At 39.6% G+C, this 18,461-nt stretch overlaps 1 protein-coding gene across 3 annotated transcripts in view; it reads left to right on the forward strand.

Annotated features, from left to right (window-relative positions):
• LOC107564069 (protocadherin-1-like) overlaps nucleotides 1-18,461 on the forward strand; it is a 170,807-nt gene that overhangs the window by 78,336 nt on the left and 74,010 nt on the right. The window lies entirely within an intron of this gene.

The following is an 18,461-nucleotide window of genomic DNA, read 5'->3' on the forward strand; positions in this document are numbered from 1 at the left end:
TTTGTTAGAACAAGACAAGCTTTTGGATCTGGCAAACACTCATAAATGCTAATCCATAGCTGAAATATTATTCCAGAAACCCTGAAATTTGACTGTTGAAAGTGAACATCCAAAAAGCTCACATTAAAGGCAAAATGTAGTGTCTTTTTAAGTGGTTTCCTATTTAAGCATTAGTTGAAGTGGTGAAAATGCATTTTCATTGTGTACTGTGGAACTTTGTACTTACCTTTCTAGAGAAAAGGGATGCAGCAAACAAGTAAGATTCGTGTGAGCTTCACTGCTAAAGCAACACAAGGCATGCAGTGCTATAAACAAAGAAAGAGTGAATTAAACATGCGAATGAATAAGTAATAAATAAACATGTAGGGAGAAGAAAAATCACATTATGATAAAATAGCAGTTAAAGAAGATCAGAGATGCTCCATGTTTACACTGTTGCATCTAAATGAACATGGACAGCATTCATCTGAACGATTGCACAAATAGCTTTCATCACCGGCAGCTAATATCAAGGGTTCTTTCACAATTAACTGATTTGTATCGCTAATTAAGATAGCTATGAGAAGGTTGTGACATTGTTTGTGTGAGGAAGGGGAAATTCGATCTGTCTAGTTTGTATTCGCATGCTTTTCCTGTTAAGTCATACTGATGTATAAAACAGTGTCATTGCCCAAACAGACCAGACAATGGCCAATGTCCTGGCCAGCTGTGGCTATTGTCCTGACCAGCATTCCTTAGAGTTTATGCGTCAGACACAAAAACAGACAAAGACGGGGGAAATAATAATATTCAGTGAGGCTTTTTTTTCTCATAGGTTGGTCAGAAACAGTCTCAACGGTGCCTCACCTCAGTGTGTGAATTCACACTATCATTTTGGCTGAATATAAATGAAGGCGTATGTGTTTGTGTTTGGATGAGCATTGTGTTTTGATATATTGTAATGCTTCTAATTGACGTAAATGTGTTCTTTTTTTTTCTTAGGGGTGATTTGTGTACCCTGATGATCCATTCACAGCTGAAATGTTCCTGTCGGTTACATCAGATCAAATCATATTTAGTGGGACTCAGTGTTCCTTCCAGAACTGATGCTGCTTGATTTGACTACAATTTGGTCTCAGAAGTCAGTAATACACTACTGTTCAGAAGTTTGTGGTCAAGAAGAAATAAATATACATATATTTTTTCTTAACGACACATTATTTTGATCAAAAGTGACAGTAAAGAAGACATTTACTGTATAATTATACAAAATATTTATATTTCAAATAAATGCCTTATTCGTCAAATAGTTATGAAAAAAAACATCACAATTTCCACAAAAATATTAAGCAGCACATCTATTTTCAACATTGATCAGCATATTAGAATCAGATCAGAATGATCATGTGATACTAAAAACTGAAGTGATGGCTGCAAAAAAATTTTAGCTTTGCCATCACAGGGATAAATTACATTTTAAGTTATGGTAAACTAGAAAATAGTTATTTTAAATGTTAATAATATTTCACAATATTACAGTTTTTACTGTATTTTTGATTAAATAAATGTATCACCAGAGATTTCTTCAAATACTTTTTTAAAAAACCTTACCGACCCCAAACTTCTGAACAGTAGCGAATAGCAGCAAGTTTATCACAGCATTTTCTCCATATCTGCAATTAAAACTATTTTTAATTCTCGGCTTACAGTCTGTATTCTGGGACGTGGCGCATTATGTCTGCCTGTCATTCACTGTGATCAAAAATATCCCTCTTCCCTGATGAGGTGACCCTGTAACTTTTTGAAGTTCTGGGCTTGCCAGACTCTAGGAGGAAGTTTGAATACTGGCAAGTTGGTTTACCATCTGTACTTCAAATGACGACATCTTGTTTTTTAACCAAACACTCTAAAACGAACAGGACTGAGTTCCATAATTTCCCTTTAACAAATTAGAACCTCTTCAAAATATGAAACCAATAACATCACTTCCAGTAAACCCACTGGAGGCTTTGGAGACACTAGCCAATAAATCACACAGCTCATAATTTGCACATAAACACGACTGTAAGTCTCTGGCATATGAGAGCTGTAGGGAGTCGCTTCATAATTGTGCTAATTATCATTGAGGTTCCTCTGGTCACTTGTTTGTTCATTAATTTCAAGGCATTTCAGGAAATGAGCAAAATGTGCCTAATCAGGAAGTAGAAGCTAAATACACATTCAAAACCGCACACACATCATGTTTTCTGTGGAAACTCAGTCTGGCTTGATTAGCAAGAGCGATCGATATCTTTTGATTGTTGGGTTTGCAGTAGCAGGGCTTTTTTCTTGCTCCACTTTCTCTCTCCACTCTCTCCTTTTTCACAACACAAGTATTTAAAAGGGTGTTTTTTCATTACTGTGACATTGCTTTTAATAGACACACAATGTCCTGTCCATGCCACCGTAATGCGCTTCAGTCTTTTAATTCTTTTGAAACAAAACACAACAATAAAAGGCCTCACTGAAAGCAGGAGTGGACACAGCGAACATAAGTATCTCATACCAATGTGCTAACATTGGAAAATATAGCACTTATAACAAACAAAAGGTGTACAATGTGAGTGGAGGAGGCTTTGTGTGCACATGGAAGAGACCGCTGCTTTGTCTGAGGTGCATAAAAGAGTGCTTTGTATTCTGGAAAGAGATTCTGAACTGTGGGTTCAAATCAGATGCTTGTTTAAGAACACAAAAGAGTCTCTCGCTCTTTTTCTCTCTCACTCCCTTTTATTTCGTATTTCTTTGCCGCCTCATAGATCTGCTTTTACCTTTGCTCTCTAGCCACAAAGGTGACATCTGGGAGAGAAAGAAAAAGTGAAGCAAACAAACAAAAACTTCATTTCTTTTATGACCAGAACAGTTTGTCACAGGGTGTACAGATTGTATAATCTTCCGTTCAAGAGCACGAGTTCAGATAATTCCATTAAATTACATACCCACTGTTAAACATGTGTCGAGTTTCGCAGCAACAGGTTCATGGATGCCTGAAGTTTACAGATGGTTCTAAGCATCTTGACATGCACCATTTCTGTTTGCGAAAAAACTCAATTCTACTCCATTCTGAAGCATAGAGCTTTGATCATGGTAATAGTTTTATATTTGTTGACATTATGCGGCTGAAAATCTGTAGCAATCTAGATGCAGATCTGAGATGCGGTCAGAGATGACTGAAAAAGCATGACACATACTGTTGTGTGTATGTGTGCCATCAGGTTTACAGAGGGCTGAGATAAGGCTCAACAGAAGGCCTTATTACAGAGAAATGATAGTGCCACTGCTGATGAAGCGCTTTTAATGGTGCAGGTATTGTTTTGAACTGTCTGTCTCCCACGAGAATGTTTATTTTTGTGCATTAGTGAGTATGAGTATGTTTGTGGAGTTACAACAGTAGCCATGGTGAACAAACACTATATTGAGATGATAAGCAGCTTTCATACTGCGTGTTTGATTGCTTACGTGTTTGTTTGACGGTGTGTTTGTTTGTCGTCTCCTGTTTCTGTGGAATTCTCTCGAGTCTCTTGGTTTCAGTATGTTAGGCTAGTGAAGAAGCCGTGTTGCATGCCGAAGTTTGTTTTTGCTAGACTGTTTGTACCCCATGGCTGTCCAACATCAGAGTTCAGGCATTCCGAACAGAATCCCACGTATGTAGCATTCTTTTGGGATTATGTTTTGTTGTCAGAATTCCTTTTGGGATCATTACATCTGTCATCGAGCAGACAGCTTCCCATCCCATTGCTTTATTTAGCTGCTCTATCTATGTGTTTGTGGCTTTAGCTATACAGTTTTTCAAAAGTTAGTGTTTATATATATATATATATATATAATATTTACAAAGGATGAATACAAAGGATGAATAAAACTGATTAAAAGTCAGTAAAGACATTTATAATCTTACAAAAGATTATTATAAATTGTAATAATATTTCACAATTTTACTGTTTGACTGCATTTTTATCAAGTAATACAGCTTAAATTAATATTAAAAAATTAATAAGAATAAGAGACTTCTTTTAAAAACATTTAAAAAAATATTACCAACCCCAACATTTGCACTGTTTGTTCCAGCTGTGAATGTTTTGGAAATGTGAGTTATTTATTTATTTATGGTTTTATTTATTATTAATATTGTTTCCATCTAGCATTTTTATGCAATATCCCATAATTTGCATAAAAAAATTGAGGATGGAAAATGACTTTTTGGCTTTGCTTTCTTTTGACAGTAGCATGTCATCTCTCAATCCCTGCCAGTGACGCCCTCATTCTCGTCACCAAAACCCTTGGCTCTGTTAGACATGTTGTGACGGGTACAGTATTCCAAAAATGAACCATTTAACATTATGTAACCGTCAATTTGACCATTAAGAAAACTTGACTTTTTTTTGCTCCTCACACAATCTGTGTTTCAGTATAAACATAGCTTAGGCTACAGACACAAATGACTGTTTATTAGTTTTCATTTCTTAAGAACTCTTTGAGCTTCATTTGTTTGGTGTCTATCACTTCTTTGCATCCGTGTGTGGCCATTTTGAAATGCAAAACAACATAGTTTGCATTCTGTCCACTTAAATACATAAACAGCAGTGGTGTAGTGGAGGGTATATGCAGGTATACGGCGTATACCCACTTCTTTATCAGTCGGCTTTGCGTATACCCACTTTTAAATCCCCTCTGATGCACATCATTCATTAGTGTCCTGCATTAGGCAAAATCATGACAGTCCACCACATTAATAGCTAATCCAAAACACCCAGTGAAGACAGTGATGTGGTCAGGACCGTGGCGCCGGCTTCCTTTGAAATATGTTTGATGATTGCGCCTGCACCCTCGCCCGCTCCGTCAGTCAGAGAGGATGCCGATTGCCGACAGTGACAGAGATGCTGCTTCTTCATGTGCGAGAGCATGTCAGGGTAATGCGCGGAGAGTGGTCAAATAATAGTTAATTATTGATTACTAATTTGAATCAGTACATTACAACGAAAACAATAGCTTAAAAACCGGTAAACTCCTGTAAACTTTTCAGTCCAAGGATCCAGTAAACGAATGCGTTCAAACAGTAAATTAAAAAAAACTCTAATACAGAGAAAACCCAACCGATTTCATCAGAGATTGTGGAGAGTCGAGTCCAGATGTCAGTAAATTATTATTTTCAGCGTGTATTTGGTTTAAAAGCATGAGAGTTATACTGGATGGTGACTGAAGGCGTTTTAGATTATGAGCTGGTCTAGTTATTCTGAATGGATCGTGTAATAGTAGCATGCACAGTAAGATCAAGACAGCAGGTTTAGTGGTCTTTTGGCGTCTCCCTGTGGTCCTATTTGATATCGCAGCTTGACTGGTGCTTATTTATATTAAAAAGGTGGTTGGGATAGGGGGATAAATTCTGGATAAATTGAAAGTCACGACATTATTCTCATACGAACAGACAACTAAACAAAATAGAATGTAATGTACTAGAGGTTCTGACAAAATGTTAATTGCTGCAGTCTATTTTTTTTATTTGAATTATTGCAAAATGTGCACCTCTTCTGTGGCAATTTTTTATTTCATAATGATTCTTACTCCGTGAAGTCAAGCAGCAGAAGTTAAGTGGCAATATGCAAATACTACTGGCCCATTTTGGGGTGAATTAAATATACAAGACTAGTTTTACACGTCACGGTTTATAACACATGTCATGGGGCATAAATTAAGAGTATACCCACTTCTTCAGGCACCACTACACCACTGATAAACAGTCATAATGAAAGGTGACGTCTGCCGTGTGTTTTGTAAGCATAAAAAAAAACAAGATGTCAGCAGTAACTCGCCATGACCCCACCGTCTCCTCATTTACCTATCCAGAAGAACACAGTCCTATATTCATATTTCAGCTGGAGGAATAGAGAGTGGATGTCTGTAATTGTGTTGGGCTGCGTTCGCCTGCCTATTGGCGTCCGTAACCTCTCCTCTGAGCGTAGAGCACCATCTGTTCCCCACTCTCTCTGACACCAGCACCATGTGTACAGATTCATCATTCTGCAGAGAAAGAGAGATAGAGACTCGGGGTCTCCACTGAAACCTACATCAGATACGTATGCAAAGTAACTGGTTCTTTAAGATCAGATATTCCCAACCCTGGTCTGCTGAGCTTCACAAACAGAGTGAAAGGTTTTGCATTTGTTGAGGAAGAAGGAGCGAGTTGACCAACAGAGGGAGATATTAAGCATTCTGTCCCCTGGCATTGCTTAGATGACTTAGATAAGCACTTCTACTGCTTTAGGGTTTAACCAAGTTTCATATGTGAATCTGGAAGTTGGTTTGGGAAGGGCCTTGTCTGGCAATCTTTATGCTACACTCTCAGGGGGAAAAAAAATTAATGTACAGAACTGCAACTGGACCAGTACCATTCCAAAAGGTATGTCCCTTTAAGATACTAATATGTACCATTTAGGGGTATCTAACGTACAAATATGTAACTTATATGTTTTGTACTTTTGGGTACCACCCCAGTGACAGCGTTGTACCTTTTGTCTAAAAGTGTAGCATATACTCACAGTCGAAACATAGCCTTTCAATGTATACCATTTGAAGGAATGTGTGAACACATGTGGTGGACACATGCACACTAAACAGTTTCATCCTCATCCATTGTCTGTGCTATTTCTCTCCAAAAGTTATGAGCAATAAAAAAAATGTCTTTGCACTTGTGTGAACTTCAGTTCTGGGTATATCTAAAGCCCCTCACAGTGCTCATCAAAACAGAGGCATATATAGACTATTGTTGCCATCTCCAGTAGACTGTTGTTGTTGTCTCCTCTGTTTCTTTTGTAACTGTGATACAACGATCCGGGGCAGTGTTGCCACCTTGTGGATAATTTAATTAGTGTGAAAAGAGTATGCACAGTTCAAAAATCTGGCTGCGCAGTTCACATTAAACACGCACTGCTTGTACCAGGATATGCATAAAAACCTAAGTATACTTTAGACTTAAGAAGATCAGAGAGAAACACAAACACATGCTTAAAAGTGCTATGCTAAAAACTTTGTCACACACACTGCCTGGTCAGCATTGGCAAGTGAGCCTCATTCGGTTACCAAAAACATCTTTCTCCACTGAACACCAATTCCAAAGTAGCTGCATACTCCAGTGTGAACTCAAAAACGTCTATATTTGGCAGGCTTTAAATTGCGTACTTCCAAGGGAGTCCTGCGCTAACTCAGCAACTGCCTTTGAGATGAATGCTAATGCTAACTGTTTGCTTTCCCCAGGTTCTATAACCCATCTTGATGCAAACATACATGCACACACTAAATCATTTGTAGGCGCTCGCTCCCCTCGGTCCCGCACATAGGGAGTGGGCTATATTTAGCGTGTACAGTGTGATAAAGACCAGCGCTGCAGGCGGCGGAGTAGTCGCCCGTCATCCTTCCTGCCAAGACCACAATGAGAGGGAACGGGAGAAAAAAAATTAGGCTCTGGCAAGAAAGTGACAAAGAAGGAAAGCACCTTTAAAAAGACACAGCAAGCATAAAATAATGAAAAGTGAAGTAAAGGGGAATGCAAGGCACACAGACACACACGTGCTTCCTCTTTTTCTGCCTCTTCTTCACACGTACACATCATCTCATCTGCCTTTAATTTCCTCCTTCCTTCAAACACCTTTCATCTTCCTCTCCATTTGTTTGATATCAGCACATATGAAGGTATAAGAAAAATTGCACGTGGTAATGGGTAGGCATTTGATTCCACCGATATATTGCAATTACAGTAAATTGAATATATATCCCATGTTTTTTCCTTAATATTTTTTTCTGCTTTGAATTTCACAACAACCTGGAATGTCCCAGCGATGGCACAGTTCCCATAACAAGTGGATGCTGAAGACCTGCCAATGTCTTTTGCGATGCCCATGAAGTCATTCCGCTGATTTACAGGCATCAGCAGCAGAACACCCACATGGCCCTTTACAAAACTGCCCGAAGCCTATTGCCTCATTGCAGTAGAGGCCACAGAAGCAATTATGGATGTTCACCTGCATCTGCTCAACTATTCTGTAGCACATTTCCTGACATGAGGTCTGTGTTTAGTCTAATTCAACCATTAAACCCTGAAACTCCTAGTGTAAGCATCAGTGTTGAGGTCTGCTTGACCTCATACATTTAAAAGTAATTTGACTTTTATTGTCACTGTGTAATAATCAAAAGTGGAATCTGAAATTTTAAGACTAATTTCAAGCACACCTGCGTTAGGTTAAGTTTGCCTTTAACTTACCCTTGGATGCAACCTGATCTTTTGAGCTGATCATTCTCACCATTGCAGTGAACATGATTAACCTCGCTTGGGGGTTTTTTTTTTTTTTTTTGCACTTACTTGCAAACTCCTAATGAGCATAATCTAATATTGCTCTAACAAAGCAAAATGCTCAAATAATTAACCTTTCAACTTGCACACACAATTAGATTACACTGTGATTATGGGATTCAAAATGTATTATATAAATATAATTAATTATATATAAAAAAATAAAAAAAAAAAAATAAATAAATATATATATATATATATATATATATATATATATATTACATTAACATTTTATTTAAAATTACATATATTAAATTATGCATGTATATATTAAATTAAAAAAGCAAAATAGAAAATGTTTCACTAGACATGAACATTTTTTCACTGGTGTTTGACATTACTGTACATTAACCCAATCACATAGGACAAAGACCCTTCATTAACCTCTAGATTAGAGAATACTGGTAATATCCATTTGTATTATTATCTATTCTTGCCGCCATCTATTAGGCCATATATCGACTAGCAGTCATTTAGCTTTAGATCTCACACTGTGTGTGTGTGTGTGTGTGTGTGTGTGTGAGAGAGAGAGAGAGAGAGAGAGAGAGAGAGATATAATCTGGTTTTATCTGTGTATTGCCAGCAGCTATCTGATAGCAGGATGTCTAGCTAACAGAGAGCGCCACTAAGCTCTTTTACAAACACTTACTAACACACACAATCTCTAAAATGACCTCCCGATTTTCTTTAGAGGAATAAGAGGTTATAGTGTTGTTTGTGTGTAGAGAGAGAGAGAGAGAGAGAGAGAGAGAGAGCGAGAGAGAGAGAGAGAGAGAGAGAGAGAGAGATACTAAGAGTGTCCGGCTGATTAATGTCCTGCTTGAAAAGAGGGAAGGAAAAATGGAAGCAGAGAGGGAATCAGGGAATGAGAGGACCACGGGGAGATGAAGACAGGAGCACCAGAGGAAGTGACCTGCCTCCCAGGTCTATGGCGCATTCTATGAAAGTCATACACATTAACACAGCAGTGGCCACTGTGAAGGTGAAGCCACAGAGTCTAAGCAGCTAAAGCTAAAATCGCTTACGATTCCCACATGAGTTAATTGTGAGAGAACAAAGCACTTAAGCACTAATGAACGATTTAGACCTAATGTTAATTATTTAGTAACCCCCAGAAAGATGTTACCATGGTTACCACAAATTCTACTCAGTGTTACTAGTGTGAAACCATAAATTACAGTCATTTTTGGTGTTCAAGACAAATAAAGCTCTATCAGCAGCATCTGTAGCCATTGTTGGAGGGCACTGACAAGTACTGACCCATGATGCAACATTTTCTGTACAGTAATTGTATGGTATTTTTGGTAGAAACTATGGTTATCATGGTAAATATTTGTGCAAGCTTTTTTCTTTTTTTTCTTTGAATTTTTAAAATTTAAACTTTGAATGTTACCTCACATTTTATTTCCATACAGACCTCAGACCAAATCCATTTGGAATAGTGTCTAAATTTTGCTAATTTGATGCTAAACACGCTAATGCTGGTCAGATCTAGTCAGATCGTTTGGTTGAGTGTTTTTTTTTTTTTTCCGTTTTCTCTGCGACTCTGATGTCCTCTTCCATCAAGACGCTTTCGTCCTCCCCCTCCAGAGATAAAAATCATTTACACGTACAAACACACACACATATCCACACTGAACCTGTCTGAAAATACTGAGGGCTGTATATACTGTCGGGAATAGATGACTCAATCGATGTCCTTCAAAGAGACACAGTGACTGACTGCTGCTCATCACTTTATCTCTGTCTTTTTCACTCTTCTTCGATCTTTATTTTCCTCTCTTTTCATCAGATGAAGAGACGGGCTAAAGGAATGACAGTGGTTCAGAAAGAGAATGAAGGAATTACTGAAGACTGAAGGGTCACCATGTTGGTAGAAATTTTTTGACCAGCCTAAGCAGGGTTGCTTGTGTTCTGCTTGTTGGCCAGATGGTCTCAAAGCCTAACCAGCTGATAATTGCAACACAGGCTCATTGGAAAAATGTACAAGTACTTACATTTTTGTCAAATTCTAAAAAAACTTACATATACATACAATGAACTGCAGTTTCCAGCTGAAATTAACACTAGTGGCAGTAAAACACCAACAACTTTATATTCCTTTTCACACAAATTATGATTACAGGGGCAGAACACTTTTACGTAGTGTATGATTTGTAAACATTTTGAGGATTACATCACAGAACCAGTTCCATATGTATAGTTTTTCTGTTATAGTAAGCTTGCTAGGTAGCTCCCCTGGTACAGCACTGCATTTGCGATGTGAAGCTCGTGGGTACAAGTCTGATAGCTCAAAAACTTGTAGTAGCAAGCTAAAATCCTATGGTTGCTTCAGCAAATGCATTTTTATCTCACATTTGCTTGTTAACACCAGAGGCGTCATGCACATTCAAAGTGAGGGGGCACGTGCCCACTCAGATTTCTGAGCCAAGTGGATTTTGAATGCAGCTTCCAAAAGACAAAAAATAGACGAATAATATATTTATTTTTTTTATTTGATACAATCACACCAGCGTGATTAAATCGTTCAGTGCGGCACATCATCAGCTGCTAAATTCAAATCTGCATTCGCTGGCTGGCGCTGAGCCAGAGACAGACTCATTTGTACAGCACTGCATTATAAACAATCACACACAATTCTGTTGAGCTTATGAATGCAATGGCCAATCAAAGGCGTTCAGATGAGTCATCGCTGAACGTGGTGTTTTTTTCACTTGCTCGCTGACTGAATTCTCTGGCAAATTCTCTCATCAGAAATAACAAAGTGGAGATGTGCATATGAATGTAAGATATTAATTTCACAGTATAAACAGCTTCAGTGGTTTAAATGGGAGTTTTTGGTTCAGTGGTTTAAATGGGAGTGCCTGAACTCTGGCTAGACTGAATGAAAATGTAATTATTTTGCTCTCTGTAAATTAAAGTGTTATAATTAGTAACTTACAATATTGTTATTAAATTCACATTAAATACAAAGTCAGTCATATTAAAAAATATTTTACGGCATGCCGCATGACACCCATATCTGGTACTTAAGACAGGTTTTTATGTGTAGTTAATAGATTACACTATTAGTCTACTTTGGCCATTACCCATTATAGATCAAATAACATAATCTATAAAGGTGCAAAATGCATTTACTTACACATATTTGAGAATCTGGATATTTCCTGATTGGAAATATTTTGAATGAAAAGGGAAAAAAATAAAATAAAACATAAGCCTATATCAGTTATACAGTCATATCGTGGCTGCATGTATGTCACATGACAAGCATTACGAGCACAACCCCCTACGACCCTTTCGAAGTGCTACTATACACTAAACAACCTACATAATGAAACATTGCCAGATTCATTTTCATCTGTTTCAGATAGAACTGAACACTATTTTAACACCACTTACTGGATATTTCACTTTGAATGTGTCACAAAATATGCAAGAAGCAAAGTAATGTCATTTTGCAGAAATGTCACCGCAGGCATGTTTTTCCAATGTGCCTGGGTTGAATAATTGCCCCGGGACGCTCTAAAACCAGACCAGTCTAAGTCTGGGGTTTTCAAACCTGCCCTTCACATTTTGTTTGTCTCCCTCATCTAACACACCTGATTCAATTCATCAGCTCATTTATAGAGACTGCAAGACCTGAATTGGGTGTGTCTGATAAGGGAGACACACAAAATGTGCAGGGAAGGGGATTCTCCAGGACAGATTTGAAAACCCCTGCTCTAAATGACCAGCAGACCACCTTAGGCTGTATTTGTATTGGGGTAGTACGTGTTTGGCAAAGGAAGAGAAATAAGTTTCAAGGCACAATTTTTCCACATTAGGTGACATATAAGAATAAATATGCATCAGCCAGCATCGTTTTCATGGCATTAATCACCGAAATCTGATAAAAAGCTATATATGCCTTTCGCATTCGTCATTTCAATGTTTATTTTACAGCCTCAAAGGGCCAATAGTCATCTAATGTAGCAATTGCTCAATTCCTTAAAACACAGAGAACATCAAGAGAGATTTACTATCGAGCCATTGCACTGTGGTATCATTTAAAGAAAGGGAAGTGTTGGGTTTTGTGAGTTTGTTTTATGAAGTTTACCTGAGGGAAAAACATATATCTGAACAGCTTAAGAATTCAAACTCTCTTGGGAAGTGCATGCCTTTAAATTAATGAACTCAAGTTGAACCTAGTGTATGCTAAATATGTGTGTGTGTGTGGGTCAGGTTCAGTTTTCCACAGTTGGTCCCCGCAGGGATAGTAAAACCTGAAATCACCTACATTGTGGGGACCATAAACATACTAAATAATGTCTTAATGAAAATCTAAAAAATGCAGAAAGGTTTCTGTGTGAGTAGTTTTAGGGCATATGGGGCATTATCTCAGTATAGAAGATCATGGAAAGTCCCCACCATGATAGAGTAGTAGTTATAGTAGTTGTCTGTTTACGGGCATACAATGGATTTATTCTCTTCTCCACCTGCATTCTTTAGAGAGAGAGAAAAAAGTAAGAGAGAAGGCTTTTCTTGAAGAATGTTTTTTGTCACTCATTTATATAAGGAAAGTGAATGAAGATCTGGGCTGTCAAGTTCCAAAATGACATAATAAAATTGGACCATACAACGGAATGGAAGTCATATGATTTTCGTCTGAGGAACAGATTGAAATATAAGTCACTGAAATGTTGAAAATGTGGTGCCTTTAACACAGCAGACTGGATGATTATATGTCATGCAAAATATTGTGGCAAAGCAAGTCTGAACATACAGAAATACGAATGAAATATGAGAGATATAAATGACTTAAATTTCAGAGAGATTATACAATTTTTGTAAATCTGCTGCCAACTCGTTTTGAAGAATGCACAATGTTAAACAAGATACACTTTAAACCCTTAAAATTAATAACATTTGTTTAATCATTACTTATCATGTAATATTTGCTTTGTTTGCCATGGGACACAAAAAGTGTGTTCTCCAACATGCTGTGACTGACAATAGAACCATAAAATAGAATTCACCAAAAACCGCAAAATAATTACACAAAGTAATCAATTTTATTTGTGCGCTGTAATCCAAATATTCAGAATCCATATGTTTTTGATGATGTTACTGCTAGCACATTTCTACAATGAAATGCATGTTGCCAAAATATTTACACATGACTTCTAGCCCATCACCGGCTGTGACTGTATTTTGCATTTTGTTTGGTGGATTTGAGTTTGCATGGATATGAACATGAACATGGAATGAACATATTCTGTTTGATTCTTAGGAGGAACCAATTGTAGCAGAGCTCAGGTGTTTTAATACCAGTTGACAATCGTCCCCCAGATGCCTGTATGTGTGTGCGCGCGTGTACTCGCTGATCGGAAATACCCTTGACACTGTAACTTCCAGAGTAATCTAAACTGAGCTGATAAGTGTGTGATTGGCATGCTGCCGTTGTGTTGCCAGCGATATCTGAGCGTTTGAGAGCTGATATGTTTGGTGCACTGAGGCAGTAAATTGAAAATATATTCACAGACACTCTTGATGTTTTTAAAGTTGATTTGTTGTATTGAAGCAATATTTGGGGGACTGAATATGCGAGCAGTACTGCAAAATTTGTTTGGTGGATTTGAGTTTGCATGGATATGAACATGAACATGGAATGAACATATTCTGTTTGATTCTTAGGAGGAACCAATTGTAGCAGAGCTCAGGTGTTTTAATACCAGTTGACAATCGTCCCCCAGATGCCTGTATGTGTGTGTGCGCGCGTGTACTCGCTGATCGGAAATACCCTTGACACTGTAACTTCCAGAGTAATCTAAACTGAGCTGATAAGTGTGTGATTGGCATGCTGCCGTTGTGTTGCCAGCGATATCTGAGCGTTTGAGAGCTGATATGTTTGGTGCACTGAGGCAGTAAATTGAAAATATATTCACAGACACTCTTGATGTTTTTAAAGTTGATTTGTTGTATTGAAGCAATATTTGGGGGACTGAATATGCGAGCAGTACTGCAATACCTCAGTCAGTACTGTAGTGTATCCATCACAGACCTTTGCTGCCATGGCACACCTTCAGACCTGTCACTCGGTGTTGCTTTTAGCTGCTCCTCAGGTCATGTGAAAGGAATTCAAATGATAACACAAATGAATATTGGTGAATATTGTGTGTGTGTTTAACCATGTGGACAAAACAAGGCATTATTTGATATTTATAGTTTTTTGAATATGTTATTTCTGTAATTCATTTTTAGTCATCTCCTCCTCTAGTCTGACCGCTCATTTCCATTTGAGTTATGTTTAGTTGGTCACACTTCATTTCCATTGAAAATTTACATAATGCTCATTTATTTTGCAAAACAGATAGGCTCCATCCGTGACGGTGATGAAAAGACGCATTTGAAGGCATGATAAAATTGATACCTAATTTGACATGGAAAAGTGACAATCTGGCCGCCTCTCTATCACTAAGACAGCAGCACCATCCGATATGTGCCTTGGCTCCATTGCGAAGCGTTTGCTGAGCATGTCTGTTTGAGGGCCTGTTAGATGTTGTTAGTCTTAAATCAGGTGATTGGGCAGCTGCTGTCTGCTCACATCTCATCTCTCTAATCCACAGGCAGAGTTTAGACCTGGGCCGCTGACTTCTAGCTGAATACGACACACATGCTAATGTAGCATTAAGAGCCTGTGTCGGCGAGGCATTGGATAGTAAGGGATGGAGTGCAATGGAGCTATAGAGAGTAGAGTGTTGTCTTCCTGCTCCTCAGGGGAGGATGTATCTGCTGAAAGCCTCCAAGAGTGCAAATGAGTCTGCACTCGATTAGAAATGATGGAGGGATAAATATCTGTGAGTTTTGACAGCGCAATACTGCCTTTCTGAAAGAAACCAGTCACCTATTCTATTCTATTCTATTATGTTCTGTTATATTATACACATTTTGTATTGTATTTATATATGATTCATATAAATTTACAAATTAACAACATGATATAATGTAATTATTATATCAGGGAGGAGGAAAAAGATTACACAGACCATTATCTCTTTGGAATAACATGCAGAATAACATGTATTAAGAAATTAAATAAGGTAAGTTTTGATTTCACATTCACTTTAAGAATCATTGTCATTCCCACCCTATCACATTAATCACTCTCTTCATACTTTATTCTTCACCTTATCTGTTCATCTCACTCCTTCTCTCCTAGTTGGCCTGCCGGCGCCTCGGCATCGCCAGCCCTCATAGTCACCGAAATCACTCCCAATTTCGTCTCCCTGCTCTCTTGTCTCTCTCTACACATCTCTCTGAAGTTAACAGGAATCAAAGCTTTTCTGCATTCTGAGGACTGAGGCAGGTACTTGAGTCCCACAGGTGCTTTTTCCCAGCTAACCAATCCCGTCCTCAGGCATAGCTGTCATTCCTTACATAACTCAACCCTGGCACCTGCCCTCTAACTTGGAACAGAGGGAGGGATAGTGAGACCGACAGAATGAGGGAGGGAGGTTAGTAGTGGTAGCTGGTTTTGTTTGTGAGTGAGTGCTGTCTTAGCTGGGGGCTGAAATAGTAGAAGTACACCAAGAGGGGGAACAAAAGCAGCTTTTACAGAAAGTACAGATAAATAAATTCCCCGCGCGCGCACACACACACACAGACAAACAAACACACTCTGCTCTCGAAACCTTCTCTATATTATGTTCCACTCTATTTTACTCACCTCCGTTTGAGAATGAGAAACAGGAATCATATTATCATAGGAGCACATCCACTCACTGTATCATCTCTGCATATGTGTTTGTGCGAGAGGATGGATTATAGTCTCATAAAGTAGCCCTTCAGTGTCTTATCATCCTCACGGACAGAGAAAACTAATGAGGAACAGAATACAATGAAACACACACGCATAGATACAGATGCACAGATCCAATAAGCTCAGAGCTGCTCATCTGGTGTTATTCACATCCTCTCTTATTGAACAGGGAGAACAATAGAGCAGTGTGTGTGTATATCCATCCACATGCACCCACTGGAGACTTTGCACACTTCTGTTGATCAGCGTAAGGGGATGGCCGGCCTCATAGCAGATACGGCGAGTGGTCTAAAATGAATCCCTCAGCAAAAACCAATCGCCTCTCTGAATAGAAGTGTTGTGCTTTACACAAACGTGCACTGTGTGGCTTATCTTTATTTTATCTGGAGCAGAGAAGATGAGTCATGTGTTAAAAAAGACAGGCCAAAGTGTTACAGGCAGCAGCTGAAGGTTTTGAAGCCTCTCTTGAGCCTTTACGTGCATGGAGATGGTGGAAAGGTCCACTAACGCCCATCTACCATTACATCAGATGCACTTAAGGCTTGGCTAATTATCTCCAGCGCTTCCTTTTCCATTCATTAAATTTAGCAACTGCAGCACAGATGCAATAAAGGTGATGTGTCCTCATTAATGGACTTTACGGAAGAATATTTCTTGTTTGTGTGGTGGAAATTTCCATTCACCCATACTGAAATCCTGTGTGATATGTTGCAGCACATATGCGTGACCGCGTTCTGAAGCAAGTGTCAAATCAGCCCAATGGAGTAGCGAGACGTCACGGGCGGGGTGACGTAAGCACCAGAAAGTATAAAAGCGCATCCGGCAGAGCGCAAATCAGCTTCTGCTCTTCAGCAGCGCTCTGTGTATGTGTCTGTCTATTTACTGTCGTCTGTCCGCACAAGCATATATAAAAAACAATCATGAAAATGTCTATGGCGAGCGAACGACATTACAAATGCTGTGTTCCTCCCTGCCCTCGACATCTCGCGGCGGGGGATACACACGATTTGTGTGTCGTTTGTTTGGGAGCGGAGCATGCACAGTCAGCTTTCGAGGAGCTGATTGTCATCACTGCGAGTTACTCTCGCTGCGTATGCTCCGCTCTCGCTTGACTGTGTTTGATGAGAGCGGCCAGGCTCGCGATCCCGCTGGCAATGGTCCCGCTGTTGCCGAGGCACGGCGTAGACTGTTGTCGTGGGGATCGCAGGTGGATTTAGCGGAGGGACCCGAGACGGGCTCGTCCTTTTCTCAGTCTTCACCCGCTAGATCCGCGGCTCTAGAGAGAGAGAGAGAGAGAGAGAGAGAGAGAGACAGACGCTTCATCTATCTTCCTCCGAGGAGGTGGATGTGATGAGTGTCGAGACAGAGGAGACTGTGGACTCGCCACCACAGTCCCTCGCATATGAGGTGTGATTCGTGCAGCAGCCAAAATAAAATATTGTTTCGCCAGCTAAGAAACAGGACGCTTGTCCTAAAAGTAATTAGACGAGCATTTTCCCTGAAGGCCCCGAAGCTTCCCACCAGGCCCGTTAGGCTTACATCGAGTCTGGTTGGGAAAGCTTATACGGCGGCAGGTCAGGCTGGCGCATGTTTGCACACCATGTCGGTGTTACAAGCATACCAGGCTGACCTGCTCAGAGGTGGGGCTGCTGAGCGGGAGCAGCCCAAGCCGTCAAGTTCCTCATATCGGCAGTCTCAAAAACAGAGCTTTGCAACCCGCACCCCTCCACAAAAGATTGGGTGTCGGGGCGACGCTCTCAATCGGGGTCTTCTAGACCGAAAACGGATCTGCGGACCGTTATTTTGTCTAAGAGGACCTCGGCTAGGCTGGTTCCCTTAGTAGATTTTCTGGTAGCGTGGACACTTCTACCAAATATCTCAAAATGGGTCCTGCAGATTGTAGAGAAAGGTTACAGAATCCAGTTCGGTTCTCGTCCGCCTCGTTTAAACGGGGTCATCCCCACACTAGTGGGCCCCGAGCAGGCTCTGGTAATGGAACAAGAAGTAGATACTCTCTTGAGGAAGGGGGCCATAGAACGTGTTCCGCCTCTCTCGAGAGGGTCTGGGTTCTACAGCCGTTACTTCATCGTTCCGAAGAAGGATGGGGGGTTGCGTCCGATCTTAGATCTCCATCATCTGAACCGCGCTATCAAACGGCTTCGGTTCAAGATGCTCAGTATCAAACAGATAGTATCTCAAATCCAGTCCGAGGACCTCAAAGACACTTATTTCCATGTTTCCATCCTCCCTCAACACTGTAAGTTCCCGAGGTTTGCTTTCGGGGGCGAAGCATACCAATAT

This window comes from Sinocyclocheilus grahami, unplaced genomic scaffold (genome assembly GCF_001515645.1).
Source record: "Sinocyclocheilus grahami isolate Dianchi unplaced genomic scaffold, SAMN03320097.WGS_v1.1 scaffold907.1, whole genome shotgun sequence".
In the NCBI taxonomy this organism is placed as follows: domain Eukaryota; kingdom Metazoa; phylum Chordata; class Actinopteri; order Cypriniformes; family Cyprinidae; genus Sinocyclocheilus; species Sinocyclocheilus grahami.